A 22039-nucleotide genomic window follows, 5' to 3' on the forward strand; every position below is an offset into this window, starting at 1 on the left:
AAGGAAGTGGGAGGGAAAGCGGAGGTGGGCATGTCACGGGAGTGCATGTCAAAGGGCAAGGCCATGGGCAATCAGATGTTGAGCAATGAGCGAGCTTCGAGCTTCGCGAAAGAAGCTACGGCAAAGAAGCTCACTCTTCTCAACAGTCTGGGCTTATCTGACCTGTTTAATCAAGGAGTCCCCTGGGCCCTCCAGCTCTCAGATACAAATTCCAAATTCCAGCTAATCAGATGCAATTAAGGGATATTGTTGGTCGGGTGCAAGTTCTGACTTGCAGCGCCGTGGGTAGGCTGCCAGGCCTGGATAGGCGCTCACCGCCCGGCCGGTGTGTTTGAGCAGCCGTGGCTGGAGGCAGCAGTGCCGGGAAGCATCTGATGTGAGTGGAGAGGCTCTCACCCCAGGGAGCCAGGCCCTGAGTGTTTTCCTGCGGTACTTTCATACATTCAAAGCGCAGCTGCGCTCTGGGCATGGGTTCTTTCTGAGGGCAAATCAGAGTTCTTTTACCTGTTCGCTAAATTTGACTTTTGTGTTACATTTTGTTTCTTGGGATTGAAGACAAGCCAAACATATGGGAAGATGACTTTAAGTTTTGTTGGGACGTTCAAAGACATCGTAGAGCGGGATGGGGGGCCACGGGGAGCCTTTTATTGCTTAACTTGAGGTACTATATTCCCATAATCTTTATTCTTACTTTCAGTTTGAGGTGTAACAGACTTACCGCAAAGTGCAGTACGCTTTAATGTACAGCGCGGTGAATTTTTACATATGTATGTACCTGTGTAATCTCCACCCACATCAGGAGACAGAGCATTTCCAGCACCCTGCAGGGTTCCCTCAGGCTCCCTCCTGGTCCATTCTCCTCCCCAGAGGTAATTGATATTCTGAGTTCTACCACTGTCAGTTTGCTTTGTCTGTTCTTGAACTTCATAGAAACAGGAATACCCTATAGGATACCCTATCTGTGTCTGTGTCTGGCTCCTTTTACTTGGAAGCCCATGACATTTTTTTAGGGACATTTTTGTAAGTACAGATCTACAATCTTTTACCTAAAACCTTGGGAGCCAGATAGTTCAGAATTCAGAATTTTTCACGGTTTAGAAAAATGCCCTGAGGGGCACCTGGTGGCTCAGTTGATTAAGCGTCCGACTCTTGGTTTCGGCTTAGGTCGTGATCTCACCGCTTCGTGGGTTCAAACCCCACATCGGGCTCTGCGCTGACAGCACAGAGACTACTTGGGATTCTCTGTCTCTCTGTCTCTCTCTGTCTTTCTGCCCCCCTTTAAAAAAAAAAAAGGTGTCATGATGGGCTCACTTAACACTGTATGGTACAAAATACCCCCAGCAGCGTGTGGAGCAGTACCTGGTAAACATATAAACAGTTCTGAGCGAAGTCCACGAACATTCACACACTAAGTGGTGGAAATAGAGGCCATAAATAGCCTCACATTAGTGGAGGTTCGTTTTGCTGCCAAATGAGTTCACGTCAGGTCAGGCTTTGTTGTAAAATGACTTATGATAAAAATGGCTTTATCATACAGTTTTCAGTAGATTGGGGATTTTGAAATCGAGAGTAAGGGATAACGGACCTGTCAGTTCCCAGCAAACCATCAGCCCTGTGGGAGGCAAACTTACGAGGTAGCGTGAGGATCCGGTGCAGATAGAAGGTTATGGAAAGCAGCCGCCCTCACTGGAGTGTGTTCAAGCTGGGTCAGCCACAACCAGTTCTCTCGGTCAGGACCATCACGAAATCCACGTGTCGGCTCCTGACACTGAAGGCAAACCCTTGCCATGTGCCTGTGCTTTAAGGCATTCTTCTGGGGTCCCTAGTTTGGCTTAGGTTTTCTCTTCTCATTCTCTTTTTTTAAGTTTATTTATTTTGAGAGGGAGAGAACGAGTGAGGGAGGGGCAGAGAGAGAATTCTGAGCAGGCTCAGCTCTCGAACCCACAAACTGTGAGATCGTGACCTGGGCTGAAAGCGAGAGTCGGCGCCCAACCAACTGAGCCACCCAGACACCCCAACAACAGTCTTTCAGGTGAGCAACAGCCCTACTTGTTGGAATGTTTCTGTATAACAAAGGAGGAGTGCGAGGATGGTCATCGCAGAATTATCTGGAATTGCAATAAATGGAAGACAACTGTGACGCCCACCCATTGAAGGATAGTGAGATAAACACTGTGTATACATGCAGTTGGCTTCTACGCAGCCCTATAAAGAATGTTGCAGAACAGCATTTCCTGCATGATGTCCCACAGACCCAAGCTTCGAGAAGATTCCTCAAGGGATTTCACAGTGAAGTATGTTTAGGAAATGCCAGTCTCCTCTTGATGATTCAGAACGCACATGAGTAAATTAAAGACTCTGAGAAGTTCTCCAGGAAAGAAGCCCATTTAGGTTGGCACAAGTCAGGACATCCCAAACAGGGGGGAAGGGCTCTCCTGGTAACAGCACAGTGGCTCTGGGATTCTGTGGGACCAGTTTGGGAGACGCTGCAGTAGCCGACTCCCGAGTGAAGAGCTGAGTGGAAAGCACAGGTTCCGAGAACCTCCGTAGCATGATTGGAAATAACAAACCAACCTACAAACATATTTGTACTTAGAAAAAAAAAAAAAAGTCTAGCAAGACACATCCTGGGGTACTGGGATTGTAGGTGATTTTTATTTTTATCTTTTCATCTTTTAGTTTATTTGGGCTTCTTTCTTTTTAAATTAATTAATTAATTTTAACTTATTATTTTTTTTTTAATGTTTGTTTTTGAGAGAGAGAGACAGAGGTGCAGGGGCAGAGAGGGAGGGAGACACAGAATCAGAACAGGCTCCAGGCTCTGAGCTGTCAGCACAGNCCCGGGCTTGAACCCACCAAGGGTGAGATCATGACCCGAGCCAAAGCCCGACACTTAACCTACTGAGTCACCCAGGTGCTCCTATTTGGGTTTCTAAACTGCCTTTCATTACTGTGTATAACTTTTTTAAAATTAGTAAGAAGAAGGGAGGCCTGGGTGGCTCTGTTGGTTAAGCATCCGATTTCGGCTCAGGTCATGATCTCGCGGTTCGTGGGTTCGAGCCCCGCATCGGGCTCTGTGCTGACTGCCAGCTCAGAGCCTGGAGGCTGTCTTCGGATGCTGCATCTCCCTCTCTCTCTGCCCCTCCCCTGCTTACGCTGTCTCTCTCGCTCTCTCTCAGAAATAAATAAAGCATTAAAAACAATTAGTAAGAAGAAGGGGAGGAAGAAGAAGAAGAAAGGAAGGAAAGACAAAGGAAGAACGAAGGGAGAAAAAACTGCCGGGGGTCCCGGCACAGCGGGAAGGCGCGTCCCCAGCGCCGCCGCACCTAGACTTGCTGGGGCCTCGGGCTCCGGGAGAGGCCAGGCCCTTATTTAGGCAGAGCCATCCCGAGCTCGCAGGCCAGCGGGCACCCTTCCCGGCGCATTCCTCCCCGGCACGGCCGCGTCCAGCTGCGGCTCCTCCCTCCCGGGGCCTCCCTCTCCTTTGGTAGCGGCCGCCGGCCCCGGGCCGCGCCGCACATCTGGACCTCGTTAGGGGCCGCCGGCACCCGGGCCGGCACATCTGGCCGCCTGGAAGCGCGGCTCGCGGCGGGGCAGCAGAGGGGAAGGGGCACGTCNCGCGGTGCTCTCGCCCTCAGGGAGGCCTGGGCTGGCGCCTGGGGGCCTGCTGGGGCGGGGAGCGGAGGGTAGGTAGCTTCAGGGCTGCGGGAAGCGAGTGGACAGGGACAGGGACGGCCTCGGCTTCTGGTGGCCTCGCCTGGGCGCGGCAGGTTGGAAGGCAGGGTCTTGGACGTTAGGACGGAGAACACTCTCGTTTGAAATGAGAAAGGAAGAAGGTGCCGCGGGCGTGTTGCACACGGAGCGTCCCCACTGCCTTGTTCGCACACTGGGACTGGACCAGGTCCCTGGCTCTCCCCGTGCGTTGCCATTATTGGCCCCCTTGGGGGCCTGTTAATCTAAGGCTTTAGCAGCNCTGAGCTCCTTTCCAAAGCGAGGCAGAGAGAAAACAGCGCGGCCGTGAAATGGAAGGCGCATCCGCTCTGCCCGTGTGCCTCCCTTTTATCTGGCGGCCTCGGGCCTGGACTCCCACCTGGATGGTCCCTGTTATCACAGGAGCCCCAGTTTTCCTCTGCCTCTGCTCCCCATCTCCCTGTCTCCTCTCCACCCACTGGCCCTGCTGTCACAGTAAGTGGCTTCCTAATGGGCGCACCCACACTAGAGTCCTTGGGGAAAACGCTCCCGGCGATCTAACGGGTGCCAGTCGTTAACGAGGAAGCCAAGGGTACGGCAGGAAGCTCAAGGGCTTCTAAACCAAACACATAGGCTCCCAAATCCCACCACTTATCCCTCTGAGCACGTTTCCTCATCTATGAGATCAATATCTCTTAGAGAACTGGTTTGTTTTTTTTTTAATTTAAACACATTTTTAAGTTATTTATTATTTAAAAATTTTTTAAATGTTTATTCTTGAGAGAGAGAGAGAGAGAAAGCGAGAATGAGTAGGGGAGGGGCAGAACAAGAGAGAGAGAGACAGAATCTGAAGCAGGCGCCAGGCTCTGAGCTGTCAGCACAGAGCCCAGTGTGGGGCTCCCGGAGATCATGACCTGAGCCAAAGTCAGACACTTAACCAACGGAGCCACCCAGGCGCCCCAATTTTTTAAAAACTTTTAAGTGTTTATTTTTGAGAGAGAGAAACACGGAGCGTGAGTGGGGGAGGGGCAGAGAGAGAGGGAGACACAGAATCTGAAGCAGGCTCTGCACTCTCAGCCCAGAGCCTGACGCAGGGCTCGAATCCAAGAACTGCGAGATCATGACCTGAGCCAAAGTCAGACACTTAACTGACTGAGTCACCCAGGCGCCCCTCTTAGACAGCTGTTTTAAGCTCTGTAATAGGAATACAATAGCATTATGTATTTCTCCAATAGTAATTACACATGTAATTGGGGAGTATTTTACCCTTTTAATTTTGGAATCATTTTAGATTTGTAGAAAAGTTGTCAAGATGGTACAGCGTTTCAGCAGACCCTTCAGTCAGCTTCTCCTAAGGTTAACATCTTTCATAACCAAGGTACATTTGCCAAAACTAAGAAATTAACATTGTCACAATACAGTCAACTACACTACAAGCTATTCAGATTTCACTGTTTTTCCCAAAACATTTGTAATTTAAAATTTTCTATGATTCACATTTTTTTAAAAGTAAGCTTTATGTTCAACCTGGGGCTTGAACTCAAAACCCCAGGATCAAGGCAGGTTCTTCTGACTGAGCCACCCAGGTGCCCCTACTGCACACATTTTAAAAGAGTAAAAAGAAAACAGGTAGGGGCACCTGGGTGGCTCAGTCGGTTGGGATGAGAGTCTGACTTTAGCTCAGGTCATGATCTGTTGGTTTGTGGGTTCGAGTCCCACATCAGGCTCTGTGCTGACAGCTCAGGGCCTGGAGCCTGCTTCAGGTTCTGTGTCTCCTTCTTTCTCTCTGCCCCTCCACCTCTTGTGCTCTCCCTCAAAAATAAACAAATAAACGTTAAAAAAAGAAAAGAAGTAAAATTAATTTAATAACATTTTTATTTAACCCAATATATCCAAAGTATTGTCGTATAAACATTCCTCCATATAAAAGACATTTTTAATGAGATATTCAACAGATTTTTTTATACTAAGTCTTTGAAATCAGTGTGGATTTTACATCCAATAGCATATCTCAATTTGGACACTAAATTCTCATTAGAAATATTTGATCTAGGGGCACCTGGGTGGCTCAGTTAGTTAAACGTCCAACTTTGGCTCAGGTCATAATCTCATGGTTCATGAATTCAAGCCCTGCATCAGGCTCTGTGCTGAGGGCTCAAAGCCTGGAGTCTGCTTCAGATTCTGTGTCTCCCTCTCTCTGCCCCTCCCCTCCTCTCAAAAATAAGTAAAAACATGGAGCACCTGTGTGGCTCAGTTGGTTGGGCGTCAGACTTCAGTTCAGGTCGTGATCTCACAGTTTGTGGGTTCGAGCCCCACATCGGGCTCTGTGCTGACAGCTCAGAGCCTGGAGCCTTTTTCAGATTCTGTGCGTGTATGTTGCTCTCTCTGCCCCTCCCCCACTCATGCTGTGTGTGTCTCTCTCTCTCAAAAATAAATAAACATTAACAAACAAACAAATAGAAACATTAACATTTTTTAAATGTTTGATCTGTAGTTAGGTTTCCACAAAATTTACAGTTGAAACAGTAGAGTCACATACCCAGATTGTTCCAAACATTCTTAAAATTTTTCTGAGAAATGAATTATCAATTTTTTAATTTAAAATTATATTTAATTTATATTTAATTATATTTAATTTAAAATAAAAAATGTAGCTCCTCAGTTGCTCTAGCCACTTAAAAATTCTTTTTTGATGTTTATTTTTGAGAGAGAGGGAGAGATGGATTGTGAGTAGGGGAGGGACAGAGAGAGAAGGAGACACCAAATCAGAAACAGGCTCCAGGCTCTGAGCTGTCAGCACAGAGCCCAACGTGTGGCTCAAACCCACGATGAGATCATGACCTGAGCTGAAGTGGGACGCTCAACCGACTAAGCCACCAAGGCGCCCCCTTTAATCATTTTATTAAGACTTTCCGTTGACCGCCAGACGTCATAGAAGGAAGCAGAGAAAGATGTTGGTCTGGAAGGAAAAAATAAGGACGAGCGACCAGACAAGGGGACCCATATCCTTTAGTGCCTCCATGTGCTGGGCTCCCCCAACACGGGCCCTTCGCCCTCTCTTTTGTTCAGTATCCTGACAGCCCTTCAGATCAGGAACTGGTACCTCTGCTCACAGGTGAGGCAGCCAAGACTCTGGGAGCTGAAGAAAGGGGAGGCAGGAGCCCTGGGTTACCACTCAGCCACTGTTTGCCATATTCCGAGATCTAGATGCTCCCCGCCCCCAGCCTCAATTTCCTCAAGTGGGTTAAGTAAATGAGAGGGGGGTTGGTTTGGGTTACTGGATCCATCAGAACACTTTAGAATCATTCAAATAAGGGACTCATTTCTCCTAATTTCCACAACGCTGCTTTGCAAAAAAAAAAACCAGGTAGATGAGAGAAAGAAAGAGAACTTCTCTCTCAGTTCACATGTAGTTTGTAATATTTGTGTCCATGGGTTGGGACACCCTCTCCCAGTCTCAGGGTGCCTAGGAAACCTAATTAATTATGGAATTATGGAGCGCCGCTGTGCTAATATAGAATCAGGACCGAGGGAGTTAGGTGTCTCGAGAGATATTTATAACGAGCCGTGGCGGTCTGGTGAGTCACCGCTCTGCTCTCCATGAGGACACACCTGCCTCCCAGGAGGGGAGGCTGCTGCTCACTGGTCAGGCCCCCTTCCCCAGCTGGGCTGGAGACACATGCAGTGTCAGGGAGCCCTGCCCCTTCCCTGGGCTCCCCTGGGACACTGAGCAATACAACCCACTCCCCTTCCGCATTTTGGCAGAATTTCCCAACAGCCTCCGACTTCCCAGACTGAGGCAGTGCTGTCCGTCATCATCATCGATGATGATGCTATGGCCTGGCTGTGCCCTGGGAACATCTCGCGGCCAAGGGACTCCTTCTGGGAAGGGTTTCTACGGTCAAGCCCAGCTGTGCAGCCAGGCCCCTGAGACTCTTGCATCTTCCGGGATGCAGAGAAGTGAAGGCCGGAGAGGAACGTCAAGCCTCTTTTCTGTCCAAGCCCTGGCCGGCGCACTTGGCATCTCCTAGCTCACTGAAGTTTCACAATAAGCTGTGTGACATTTTACATACTTTACAGCCAGAGAAACTGAGACTTGGGGGAAAAGCAGCTAGGAAGGAGCACACAGCTAGAAGGTGCTAGGGCCAGGATTCTAGCCCAGGCCTGTCTAACTCCAAAGTTCTTGTTTTTTACAAGATCATCTCAAGGTATCCGACTAGAGCTACAAAACACTTTCCTATCTCTATCTCTATCTCTATCTCTGTCTGCCTCTCTCTCTCTCTCTCTCTATCTTACATAACCCTCAAAATACTGAGGATAGGCCCAAACACAGAAAGAGGAATAAACTCCGAGTTAATAGAGGGAAATATTCAATAGCAAACAATAATAATAGTAATAATAATAACAATAAATCCAAAAGAAGGGGAAAAAAAAGAAGGGGGGGAAGAAACATAGAACAGATGGAACCAACAGAAAGGAGAGTATATTTAATCCCAAACATATTTGTAATTACATTAAATATAAATGGACTAAATGCTCCCAACAAAAGATAAAGATTGTCAGAATGGAGTCAGGACAGACTCTCTGGGGTTTACAAGAGATACATCCAAAACATAAGGATTCAGAAAGTCCGAGGGACCCAAAGTCTGAAGCAGGGGTCTCTGAGGCTGCAGACCCCTCTGAGATGACCCTTTCCCCAGACCTCAGCCCTCCATGTGTCCCTTTCGTGGCCTCGGCTGCAGTAGTCCCATGAGCATGTGGTTTAATGGAAGACCTTCAGGCACTAGCATTACATGAACAACCCATGTGACCCTGGACTTTCTTACGTGATCTGAGACTCAGTGTCCTCCTCTGTAAAATGGAACAATAATTCATACCTTATAAACTACTGTAAGAGCTAGAGACAACTTGTTCATGACCAGGCACCAGTAGAACTCGAACTATGTTTATTGTTTATGTTTTGATGATTTAAATGTGCCCATGTAATTGATAAGATTCTATGGACTGTCCCTGACAGGCTGACAGGATATTAAAATCTTTCCCCTGTGTGACTTTGGTGGGGCTGGAGCATGGTGGGCTCTTCCTTCTAGGCTGGGAAATTTCAGTGGGGCCAAGAGATAACTCCAGGCTGCCTTCTTCCTGTTTGTTGGCAAGTCTGACTAATCTGTTGTCCGTCGTTGATTAGATCACACTCTTGCTCAGACCCTATCTTTGACAGTTTCCTACATCTGTGTGTCAGGGTCCCTCCGGTCTCCAAAGCATCTGTTGGCTTGCTTTGTGTCCTCTCCTCCTGACTACAGACTCACCCCTGCCATCAGGCAGTTGCTCAGTCCTTCCCTGCACCTTACTTCAAGACTGGCAGTGTCTCCCCAGGGTCTCCACCAGGGCTGCCTGTCCCCCTTTGTCATCCCGGCTCACACTCCCTTTGCTGCAGGTCTGAATTCTGAAAGCTCCAAAACCCAGACGTTAAAAACTAAGCCTGATATAAACTGATTCAGCCGTGAATCTGGTCTGCCTGCCGTGAGGTTCCTTAAAGTCTTTAATTTTTTATTTCTGAGAGAGAGAGAGACAGCGTGAGCAGGGGAGGGTCAGAGAGAGAAGGAGACACAGAATCTGAAACAGGCTCCAGGCTCTGAGCTGACTGTCAGCACAGGGGCTCAAATCCACGAACCGTGAGATCATGACCTGAGCCGAAGTCGGAAGCTTAACCCACTGAGCCACCCAGGCACCCTCTTAAAGTCTCTTAAGGCTTGTGCAGTCTATGGCCATACAACCTTGAACGCGCCCGATCTTGTCTGATCTCAGAAGCTAAGCAGGGTCGGGCCTGGTTAGTACTTGGATGGGAGGGCTTGTGCATTTCGCCACCAAACCTTCTCTGGGTTTAACTGAGGGCGCTGCCCCAGACCCTGCTGGGGCGCTATGTAGTGTCAGCATGTGCATTGTGTGACCCTTCTGGAATCTGGAGAGCTCAGAAAACCCACATGTGTCTGATCCCAGGGCTGCAGGTGAGGAGCTGTGAGCTTGCAGTAATGACAGCCTGAGGGTCCATCCACCCTCTGCTGGCGCTCTGTGTACTCACCGCTCACCCTGGTCACAACCTGTAAGTGGGCATTAGCCCCTCCATTTCACAAATGAGGATTCATAGAGCTGAATTTTATCACGCTCATGCCTAAGGGCTCTATATGTACCTGATTGGGACATCAGGTGGGTGGGAACCATTATTAGCCTCATTCGACTGTTGAGGAAATGAGCACAGAGAGGTTGAGTAACTTGCCCAACGTTACACAGCTTAGACGTGGCAGAGCCTGGAGTTGAACCCCGTGAATCTGGCTCCAGAGTTCATGACGTTAGAGTCCACAGTGCACACGTTGGAGGGGTGCAATGCAATGAGACAATCATCGCCGGCGGGATGGCAATACTGGAGAACTGAGGGCAGGACTGGGTTCCTTTTCAGCACATGGTGACTCTTCAGGGTAACTGGAATTCTTCCCTTTAAAAGGTAAGTTTTAAAGATTTTATTTTTAAGTAATCTCTGTACCCAAGGTGAGGCTCAAACTTACAACCTCAAGATCAAGAGTTAGTTATGCTCTACCGACTGAGCCAGTCAGGTGCCCCTGGAACTCTTCCCTTTAAACACCCAAACCAGGGCGCCTGGGTGGCTCAGTTGGCTAAGCGCCAACTCTTGGTTTCATCTCAGGTCATGATCTCACAGTTCATGGGATTGAGCCCCGCGTCAGCTCTGCATTGACAGTACACAGCCTGCTTGAGGTTCTCTCTCTTCCTCTCTCTCTGTTCCACTTGCTCTCTCTCTCTCTCTCTCTCAAAATAAATAAACATTAAAAAGAAAACAAACACCCAGGGGCCCCTGGGTGGCTGAGTCAGTTGAGTGTCCAATTCTTGGTTTTGGCTCAGGTCACAATCTCACGGTTTGTGAAATCGAGACCTGTGTCGGGCTGTGCACTGACAGCACAGAGCCTGCTTGGGATTCTCTCTCTCTCTCTCTCTCTCTCTCTGCCCCTCCTCCACTTGAGTATGCACGTATGCCCACACAGGCTCCCCCCCTTCTCAAAATAAATAAAAAACATTTTTAAAAAATCTTAAAACCCCACGCAAACCATTGTCTTCTTTTTTTTTTTTTAAATGTTTTATTTATTTCTAGGAAAGAGAGAGAGAGAGACAGCGTGAGCAGGGGAGGGTCAGAGAGAGAGGGAGACACAGACTCTGAAACAGCCTCCAGGCTCTGAGCTGGCAGTCAGCACAGAGCCCGACGCGGGGCTCGAACCCACGAACCGCGAGATCATGACCCAAGCGAAAGTCGGACGCTTAATCGACTAAGCCACCCGGGCGCCCCCCCATTGTCTTCTTTAGAAGCTCTTTCTGTAATGAATTGTATCTTCCTGCTACATAACTGAACCTTGTCTTGGTAACTCAAGGCCATGATTATGATTACTGATGTTTGTTACTATACTGAGACCTCAGTTTTCAAACTATCAGCCAGTTCCCAATAAACTGTGGGCTTGGAATTCAAGTGACCAGCCTTGTTAGAATTATGTGTAAAGTAAGGGTTACATAGGTACAGAGTGAGGCTAAGCATTAAAAAAAATTTTTTTTAATGTTTTATTTATTTCTGAGAGAGAGAGAGAGAGAAAGAGTGTGAACAGGGAAGGGTCAGAGAGAGAGGGAGACACAGAATCCGAAGACAGGCTCCAGGCTCTGAGCTAGCTGTCAGCACAGAGCCCGACGCGGGGCTCAAACCCACGAACCGTAAGATGGTGACCTGAGCCGAAGTCGGACGCTTAACCAACTAAGCCACCCAGGCGCCCCGCTTTTTTTTTTTTTTTTTTAAGACGAGCATGCTTTAGCTTTTGTGCATGGAATTTATGAGATTCCATTTGGTTACTTATTTACATATTTTTCCTTATTTCCTGGTTCATAGACGAGTCTTTGAGAGTTGAGGGGCCTGAATAAGCGTCCTGTATATCTGGTTTCAAATTGGAATGTAATCTGATTCCCAGGGACATTCTTTCAAAGCTGCCTAGAAGCCCATTCTATACTCTGAAATGGGACGTGGGCTCTACTTTTTGAAAAACTGCATGGGGAGCCATCTGCACTTATTGAGCACCTACTGTATCCCCCACGCACGGGGCACTACGGACGAGGAAACCCGTGGTCCTAGTCATGCATTATAACAGCCAGCTGAGTAGACGAGTTGAAACACATGATGTCAACTACGGCTAGATGACTTTCAGAAAGGGCTGGTGACAGCAGTAGGCAGCACGTGAGGGCATCTGTGGAGAGGGAAGGCGATGCCACTTGGGGTGGTGTGAACCTCTTGGACGTGGAGTAAGCAAACTTGGCTCTGAGTATCTGCCCCCTGACCTGTCAGCAGACTCATATCCTCTGTGAACGTCTGTCTCCTCATCTGTAAAATGGGGATATGCCCCTCCCCCTACCGGGCTTGTTATGAGGAGACACTCCCGGGAAAGGGCCATCCAGGCGTATGCAGTGAAACTTCCGCCCTGCGGGGAGCACTGACCCACCCTGGTCATTTCCAGGGAGGAGGCTTGCTTGCAAAGCCGTGCCGGGAAGGTGGCAAGCCCCGGCTCTCTGGAGCACCCGGGTCTTGGTCCTGGAGTCCTGGCGTGCTGACACCAAACCTCGTAATGGACTGTCTCCACTGATGTCTTCTGCTGCCTCCTGGCTTCCGCCACGTGGCTCCGTCCACTGCCTTCTCTCCAGGTAGCCCTCACCTTCTGCCCACTCCATGGTCCTCTAGTTCTTAAGCATCCCTGCGAGAGGGCGCTGGCCGGGGAAGCCACCGTCCATGCAGAAGGGCCCCGCTGGGCAGAGTTTGAACGCTGGCCTGCCCCTCCCACAGGCCCCTCCTGCAAACCCAGCCCGTAAATGGCTGCTTTGTGTCCGGCCGAACCTTGGCTGGGACAGTTGCGGCCAGGGTGTGGGCTCCTGCGGCCCGGCAGCGCGAGGCAGTGCCTGCAGGGGCCGAGGCTGCAGCTTGCCCTCGGAGAGAGCCGTGCAGACCGTCCACCGGAGCATGCGAGCTATTTTTATAGAAGGAGGACAGCGCTGGGGCATTTAAGCTGGCCAGCAGGCAGCACCCGCCTGTCCTGTCTCAGGTGCCATGCAGCGGAGGCCAGCCCCAGCCCATGGCGAGTGACCTGGGAAGTGCCCACTGTCTCCGTGTTCCTCAGGCTTCCCCGGTGGGTGGCACTCTCTTCTCAGTGGCCCCTGCCCAGACTCTGGCCCGTGTTGCTCTGCGTGTTCCCCGATCCCAGGGGTGACACCCGCTTGCAGTGCTTCTCCAGGAGGCTGTTCACTGCGACATTGGGTGTAGGAGAGGAGAGTTGGTGCAGCAGGTGTGTTCAGCGGCAGGGGACCGTTTATCTGCGCTGGACTGGGGTGCGTTTATATGACAATGTGCATGTATACATTAAGAGTTACGTGATCAAAGAATATTTAAGGACATGGTAAAATATTTTTTAAGAATGACAATTTCATGGGCGCCCGGGGGGGCTCGGTCTGTTGAGCGTCCGACTTCGGCTCAGGTCACGATCTCTCCGTGCATGAGTTCGAGCCCCATGTTGGACTCTGTGCTAACAGCTCAGAGCCTCGGGCCTATTTCCGATTCTGTGTCTCCCTCTCTCTCTGCCCCTCCCTCGCTAGCACTCTGTCTGTCTCTTTCTCAAAAATAAATAAACCTTTTTTAAAAAAAAATTTTTAATGACAATTTCAAGGGCAGCTGGGTGGCTTAGTTAGTTGAGTGTCCAGCTTTGGCTCAGGTCATGATCTCATGGTTTGTGGGTTCAAGCCCACGCTGGGCTCTGTGCTGCTAGCTTAGAGCCTGGATCCTCCTTGGGATTCTCTGTCTCCATCTCTCTCTGCCGCTCCCCTGCTGTGCTCTCTTTCTCTCAAAAATAAACATTAAAAAATTGTTTTAATGCCAATTTGGGATTCTTTATATGTGTGCAAACATGTTTGTGTGTATTTATCTAGACGTATATAATTTACATAGAAAAACGTAGATTTTTATTTTATTACTTTTTTAATGTTTATTTATTTTGAGAGAGAGAGAGAGAGAGCCTGTGAGTAGGGGAGGGGCAGAGAGAGAGAGAGGGAGAGGAGAATCCTAAGCAGGCTCCACACTCCGTGCAGAGCCCAACGTGGGGCCCAACCCCACAAAGGTGAAATCATGACCTGAGCATAAACCAACAATTGAACATTCAACTGACTGAGCCACCCAGGTGCCCCTAGAAGAATTTTATATAAAAAATGTTAGTCGTGATATGACTTATTTTGTTTTCTTATTTATGTTCTTCTTTTCTTCTACCTTTTCTACAACAAATGCGTTATTTTATAATCAGGAAAGAAAACCGTAACTATCATTAAACAAAAACAGCACCCGGGGGCACCTGGTGGCTCATTTGGTCGAGTGTCTAGCTCTTGGTTTCACTCAGCGGCTCAGGTCACAATCCCAGGGTCGTGGTGGGATGAACCCCTGCGTCGGTCTCCAAGATGAGCGTGGATTGTGCTTAAGATTCTCTCTCTCTCTCTCTCTCTCTCTCTCTGTGCCCCTACCTACCCCGCATCCCTGCTCACATGCAGGCACATGCTCTCTCTCTCTGTCTCAAAAACCAAACCAAAACAACAAAAACCCCCTAAACTCCGTCCTCAGGAAAAAAAGCTTGCAACATATTGTCTATTCCACGCTTTTAAAAGATTCATAGTTCCCATGAGGGAGTTGTATTTTCAGGGAAAATGAAGTTTTCCGTTAACATTATGACCTTCAAATGGTGGGATTTCCAGTGTCAGTGCTCTAATAGGTGTTTGGAGGGCACCAAAGCCTCCTGGCTGCCTTGAGGTCAAAGCCCAGAGCTGCCTCCTCTGGTTTCCTGCACGGGGAGGTTGTAAGGGCGGCTGGAGGGGTCGGGGAGGGGGAGGGGGGTACATGTGTTCAGAGTGGACAGAGCCGGGACCCTTCCTAGACAGAGTGCCTTGTTATCAACATTAGAGGGAAATTTGCATTTGTGTAGTCATTGAAAACAGTGACTGAGTTCTTGCTTCCTTCCTCGGAAAATCCATCCCTCCAAGGGAAAGAAAAGGGGAGGGAAGGAGCCTTACTAAGTTCTATGAAGCTGCCACCATTTTGATGACCTTGGGTGTGTGGAGGAGGGGAGAGTTGGGGGGGAAGCTGAGGGCATTTGCTTTTTAACTTTTGTCCTTAACAGTTCAAAAACAGAGCATTATAGGTGATTTTTATTGTGTGCATATGTGGTTTTTGGGGTAGCTCTCAATAATTTTTTTATTTAAAAAAATTTTTTTAATGTTTATTTATTTATGAGAGAGAGACAGAGCATGAGCAGGGGAGAGACAGAGAGAGAAGGAGACACAGAATCAGAAGCAGTCTCCAGGCTCCGAGCGGGCTGTCAGCACAGAGCCTGACACGGGACTCGAACCTACGAACTGTGAGATCATGACCTGAGCCGAAGTTGGACGCTTTACCAGCTGAGCCACCCAGGCGCCCCAACATATATTTTTTAATGTTCATTTATTTTTGAGAGAGAGAGTGTGCACACAAATGGGGAAGAGGTAGAGAGAGGGGGACAGAGGATCCAAAGTGAGTCCTGCACCGACAGCACAGAGCCCGATGTGGGGCTCGAACTCAAGAACCACAAGATCATGACCTGAGCTTAACCGACTGAGCCACCCAGGTGCCCCTCGTCCTCAGTATTTTTGTGGTGAACACAAGATGCTTTTGTCAGGGGGGAAAAAAGTCCTAACGATGTGATTGGTCACTGGGTGGCCATCCCCACCCCCGACCCCGCAGGCCAACGACTGCCCTCAACAGAGGATCAGAATCCTGGGGCTTGCAGCTGCTCACACTTGGCAAGGGAGTGGGAAATAGGGCAGAGAACAGGCAGCACTGGTCCTCTGATCTGCCCACTCCAGCTCCTCTGGACAATCTCTGACCCCTGGGTGGCAGACCCGGTCGGCTATTATCGATGTGGTGGCCTTAGCTAGCTCCCCAAGCTTGGCCTCTCTGTGCCTCCCTCCCCTGAGCCAGCTGCCCCGCCTCCCTGCTTAGCTGGACTCCGGCCCGACCCCTGTCCGACCGGCCCTTTCCTGGGGCTGGGAATGCCCAGCCTTTCACTCACTGGCACAGGGTACCTGGCTGAGTATTGATGTTACGACTGCAATCTCAAGAAAGGCACATCCAGCCTTCACATGGACTTCCCGGAGCTTATTTGGCCTTGACGGTCAAGGCCCAGTCTTTCTATCAGCAGGTGAGCATAGCACGAGAACAACAGACACCCCTGGATGCCTCCAGAAATTGCAGTCCCAGCTGTGGGACCTTGAACATGGCCCTCTGAGCCGTGTTTCCCTTCTCTGTAAAATGGAGACCATAAGGAACTCTTTTACCCAAGGATTCCACTCAGAGCAAAGAGGTTAATATATGTGAAAATGCTTTCTGAGCTGAAAGTGCTTAAGTGGTATTTTCCGCGAAAACGTGTTCTGGCGCCGGGAGATGTTTTAAAAAATCCACTAGTTCTCAAGTGTTTGTTACCTACTAACTATGTGTGCCCAGTACTTGACTTAATTCCCCTAGCAGATCAAGAAGTAGAAGATTCAAGTAACTTATCACCAAGGAACTTCTGCTCAATTTGGGGAAATGAAACAGTCATGTTAAAAGCCTGTCTTCTTTCTGGGGGTGCCTGGGTGGCTCAGTCTGTTGAGTGTCCGACTTTTGATTTTGGCTCAGGTCATGATCCCAGCCCACATGGGGCTCAGTGCTGAGTGTGGAGCCTGCTTGGAATTCTCCCCACCATCGCTCCCCTCTCTGTCTCGGGGCACCTGGGTGGCTTAGTCGGTTAAGCCTCCAACTTCAGCTCAGGTCACGATCTTGCGGTTCTTGAGTTCGAACCCCACATGGGGTTCTCTGATGTCAGCCCAAAGCCTGCTTAGGAGTGTTTGTCCTCCTCTCTCTGCCCTTCCCCTGCTCACGCTCTCTCTCATTCTTTCTCTTCAACATAAATTTAAAAAATATAATAACAGGGGCACCTGGGTGGCTCAGTTAAGTGTCCGACTTTGGCTCAGGTCATGATCTCATGGTTGATGAGTTTGAGCCCCGCATCGGGCTCTGTGCTGACAGCTCAGGTCTGGAGCCTGCTTCAGATTCTGTCTCTCTCTCTCTCTCTTCCCTTCCCCTGTTTGCACTCTGTCTCTCTCTCTCAAAAATAAATAAGCATTAAAATTTAAAAAATATATATGTATTATAATAAAAGTAAAAAGAAACTATTTTATAAAAAGATTCTCTCTCCCCCCCTCTACTCTTCTTCCTCACTCTAGCCTCTCTCTCAAAATAAATAAATAAGTAAATAAATAAATAGATAACTATCTTCTTTCTGTCAATGACTCGCTGCTTGAATGTGGAGACACTCATCTGGCGGTGAATTGGAAGCGACAAGAACCCCAATTTGGAGGCAGACAAAGCTGGGTACAAATTGGGCTCCTCCCCTCAGCAAATTCCAAGGGAGTGGATGACGCCACTTCTTTCCCTGGGCCACAACTTCCCAGGCCATGGAAAAGAAATAGTGATGCCGGCTACTTTAAGTCCAGGTGACGACTAAAACAATGTATATAAAGTGCCTAGCTCGGTCAGTATCATAAATCTCCGACGTGAGGAAATGGACAAGTTTCCCCTGGCTTTTAATTTATTTTTAATTATGGTAAAAAAACAAACAAACACATAAAACCTACTCTCTTAACCATTTGTAAGTATATAGTTCAGTAGTGTTAAGTATATTCACATTATTATGCAATAAATCTCTAGAACTTTTTTATCTTGCAAAACTGAAACTCTCTACCCATTAAATAACAATTCCTCATCCCCCTGCCCCTTAGACCTCTGGTAACCACCATTCTACTTTCTGTTTCTATGATCTTGACCACTTTAGATACCTTCTATAAATGGAATCATGTGGTATTTGTCTCTCTGTGTCTGGTTTATGTTTTAGCATAATGTCCTGAAGGTTATTCTATGTTGTAGCATGTAGCAGAATTTCCTTCCTTTTTTAAGGCTGAGTAATATTCCATTGTATGGATAGACTACATTTTGTTTATCCATTCATCCTTTTTTTCAAATGCTTATTTATTTAAAAAATTTTTTTTCATGTTTATTTATTTTTAAGAAACAGAGATAGAGTGTGAGTGGGCACGCTCAGAGATAGAGGAGGCAGAGAGAGAGGGAGACACAGAATCCAAAGCTGGCTCCAGGCTCTGAGTTGTCAGCACAGAGCCCGATGGGGGGGGGGAGGGGCTTGAACTCACGAACTGTGAGATCATGACCTGAGCGGAAGGCAGATGCTTAACCGACTGAGTCACCCAGGGGCCTCTATTTATTTATTTTTGAGAGTGAGTGAGAGAGAGACAGATCAGGAGCAGGGGACAGGCAGAAAGAGAGGGAGACAGAATCCCAAGCAGATTCCGTGCTGTCAGCACAGAGCCCAGTGTGGGGCTCGAACCCATAGATCTCAAGATCATGACCAGAGTCGAAACCAAGAGTTGGACGCTTAACCAACTGAGCCACCCAGGTGCCCTGTCCCTTGATCCTTGGTGGGCATTTAGATGACCTTGGTGGAATTGTGGCTAACACTGCAATGAGCATGGGTATGCAAATGTCACTTTGAGACCCTGCTTTCAATTCCTTCAAACATATACCCAGAAGTAGGATTACTGGATCATACGGTAGTTCTGTTTTTTACTGTTTGAGGACCCTCTGTTTTCCCTGGTGGGTGCACCGTTTCACAGTCTCGCCGAAAGTGCTCATGGTTCCAACTTCTCCATGTCCTTGCCAATGCTTGTTACCTTCTTTTTTTTTTTTTTTAAGAGTAGCCATCGTGATGGATGTGAATAAACAAGATGTCTTTGTAGAACTATTATAATCTCTTACTGCTCCTGCAGTGCCTCTATTGAGTCTGATTACTCGATTGACCCCGTATTTGGTCAAAGGAGTGTGTTTTCTCTGCAATCCTTGGAGAGCCAGGCAATGTTGGGCAGGGACCCCGATGCTTTTGCCCTGCTGAGAGCTGTCCCCCGTGGCCTGTGGCTGGACAGGTGCACGCATGAGCTGCAAAGACAGGCCAAGTCTGCCACTGTTTTTGCTTAGGCTCAAAAGATGCCGTGGAGGAATAAAGGTACCCTTGGGGAGAGGGGGTAGGGGTGAGGGCGGGGAGGGCAGATCACCTCATGCAGCCCCTGTCACCCTTCTCAATAGCCTCTCGCTGTTGTTATCTTCCTCCTGACATCTCTCCCAAGATTACATTTGGAGAAGAAATTGTTGACAAGTTCAAAGCCAAGGCTGTTTGGCGCTGTTGAACGAACTTTGCAGGGCCTGGAGGCATGACTGGGGGCCAAATAAAGAGGCGGCCTGCACTGGGGGCGCTGCTCAGCTTCAGGAGGACGCCTTGTCTGGGAAGCTGGATGGAAAGCTCAGGTGCTGGCCAGAAGAGACAAAGAAGAGAAAATTCCAGATGTGGGGCCTGCAGAAAGAGAATACAAGCGGCTGTTCGGTTGAGTGGAGCCAGCAGCATTTTCCAAAAAAGAGATGCTGTGTGCAGTGGTCAGCACTTGACTTGTAAAGTGAGATAAGATTTGGGTTCAAACCCAACCGGCTCCACCGCTTACTAAATGTGTGGGCTTGGGCCAGTTATGGAAGTTCTTGGAGTCTTGGTTTTTCCTTATCCTTAAAATAGGATCACTTAAAAAAAAGGGCGGCGGGCTGAGGGGTGGGGCACCTGGCTGCTGCTGGCAGTAGAGCACGAGACTCTTGATCACGGGGTTGGGAGTTTGAGCCCATGTTGGGTGTACAGATTACTTAAAAAAATAAAATCAAATGGGAAGAAAAATGCTACCTCAATGAGTTGTTGTGAGATCAGTGCTGTGTATCAAATGGCTACTGTTTATTAAGCACCCTCTGTATGCCAGGGGCTTTGTGAAGTACCTTCTAAGCACACAGTATGACACAGTGCTCAAGAACGAAGGCTCTGGGGGTTGACGTTGATTAAAAGCCCAGATCCACTACCCATTAACCGTGGGACCACAGACAAGGCAGTTTACCTCCCTGGGCTTCAGTCTACTCATCTTTAAAATGGGGATGATAAGGGCGCCTGGGTAGCTCAGTCCGTTGAGCATCCGGCTCTTGATTTTGGCTCAAGTCATGATCTCACGGTTTGTGAATTCAAGGCCCTCATCAAGCCCCTCACAGGGCTCTGTGCTGACAGGGTGGAGCCTGCTTGGGATTCTCTCTCTCCCTCTCTCTCTGCCCCTCCCCTGCTTTCTCTCTCTCTCTCAAAATAAATAAATAAACATTTGTTTTAAATGAGGCTGATAAGTGGAAATGAGAATGCCTGTCCCCTCAGGCTGACACAGGCATGGGTGAGTGCTGGGCCCTGAGTACTAGTGCTCTGATTTAACAGGCACACGACAGGCCTACTCTGTGCCGGCTGCGCTGGGGACAGGCGATCAAGGATGAATTAGACGCAGCCCCGCCTTCTGGAAGCTATACTTTAAAGAATAAGACAGACAAGGAAGCAGCTCCTTTCAATCCAGACCTGGAGTGGGGAGGGCTGGCCACAGGGTTCTCCACAGAGGCAGAGTCTTGGAGCTGAATCTGCAGAGCGCCTTTGCGTAAAATAAAGAGTTTCTGACCACGGCCCGGTGGAGCTGATGGAGAGGCGGCATGGCTTCCGGCCCCCTTTAGATGCCACCTGCTTTGCTGGACTCCTCTTCGTCAGTCCCGTCTTCCCCGTGTGAACGGGAGGGTTGGGATGGAGGATCTTGAGGCTTTGAAACCAGCCTGGCGTCTCCCCAGCCCGGAGCAGAGATCCAATAGAACCCACGACCGGGCGGCTGTGTGCAGGGTTGGCATTCTGGAATGAAGATGGGTGACCGTTGGACGGGTGTCTGGGGATCCGGAGAGAGGGCAGTTGACTGTCCTGTCCAGAGGGCCTCCACAGAGACCCACCGCTGGTTGCTTGGTCCCTCGTTTCCCCTGGGGGCTGTCCTGCCCCCCCCCCCCCCCCCCAGGNTCCAGAGTGCCTTTATCCAGCCCCTTGCCATCCAGCACGTGCGCGCTGCCTGGGGGTCACCGGGTCCCTGTGTTTTCAGGGTGACAGCCTCCCGACCCCAGGTGCGAACCAGAGAACTTTGCATACGCGGTGCCAGTGGCCGAGAGGGTCTCTTGTTAAGTAGGCAGAGGAGGAGAGAATGAGAACTGGCCTGGGAGTGTGGCTAACCCCAGCAGCTGAGCCAACCCTCCCCCCTCAGTGAGAGGGAGGCTCCAGGCATCAGCCGCCTGGTTTCTCCTCCCCCATCAGGCCTGTCACCATTTTCCACACACAGCAGTGTCTGTGGGGGCGGAGGCTTTTTCCAGACATGTATTTAAGTGAGGAGAGAAAACAAGGCGAGTCGCCCAGGATTTGCCAAGTCAGTAGGCAGGAACGCAACCCGGGAAGCCAAAAATAAGACACCGGCGAGGGTCACCCCGCTCTCCTGAGCTGCAGACGGTTTACGGCCCGTGCGGGACACTCTATAATCACACTTTTGTTGAAGGACCGCCCTTGATCCCAGAGCATCAGTCTCCTGGTTGGAAGGTAGCAGAGCCCCGATTGTGGGCAGTGAGTAATGGTGACTCAGGAAAATTCACAAGGACACAGGGAACACCCCCGAAGTCATCTGGGGGCATGCCCTGGTTCCCCCTGCTGGTCAGGGAGCCAGGCGCTCTGGTCCCCCTGGTAAAGGAGGAATTTCTGAAGTTTTCTCTGGAACTTTGGCAGAATTCTATGGGATCTTTCAGAGGAAGTATCAGACTTTGGGTGTTTTTCTGGGGGAAATTACTAAAAAATTTTCACCTTTGCATCTATTTATGAAGTCTCTTTATTCCGATGGAGCACTTATTACTGCGATGAACAGAATTCCAGAAAGCAGATGATGACAGTCATAACAATCGCTTACACTTATCTAGCCCTTGTGACAGGCCAGGTGCTGGACTCTCCGTGTATTTTTGTGTTTCATCATATCGAAGGCTCCATCGGTCTTCAGATGTACAATTATTTAATGTGCCACTAAGGAATGCTGCCAATTAGGGCGGCCGGTTGGCTCAGCCTGCAGAGCGTGTGACTCTTGATCTCGGGGTTGTGAGTTTCAGTACTGAGGTTACTTTAAAAAAAAAATCGCTGCCAATTAATCCATGGCATGGCATTGATTTTAAGACTCACTCTGATTCCAGAAATGTTAAAAGAGGAATCTTAGAATCGACAAAATGCAGTAACTAATT

The 22039-nt window shown here is 49.1% G+C and overlaps 1 long non-coding RNA gene across 1 annotated transcript; it reads right to left on the reverse strand.

Moving 5' to 3' along the window:
* Positions 1-18571: 18571 nt before the first annotated feature.
* On the reverse strand, positions 18572-20722 carry LOC144224062 (uncharacterized). Its single transcript, XR_013332898.1, has 2 exons — positions 20316-20722; positions 18572-19244 (listed from the first exon to the last, which is right to left on the reverse strand). It is a non-coding gene; the product is annotated as an uncharacterized LOC144224062 (long non-coding RNA).
* Between the last annotated feature and the right edge of the window lie 1317 nt (positions 20723-22039).

Source organism: Crocuta crocuta, unplaced genomic scaffold, assembly GCF_008692635.1.
Source record: "Crocuta crocuta isolate KB4526 unplaced genomic scaffold, BGI_CrCroc_1.0 scaffold132, whole genome shotgun sequence".
NCBI lineage: Eukaryota > Metazoa > Chordata > Mammalia > Carnivora > Hyaenidae > Crocuta > Crocuta crocuta.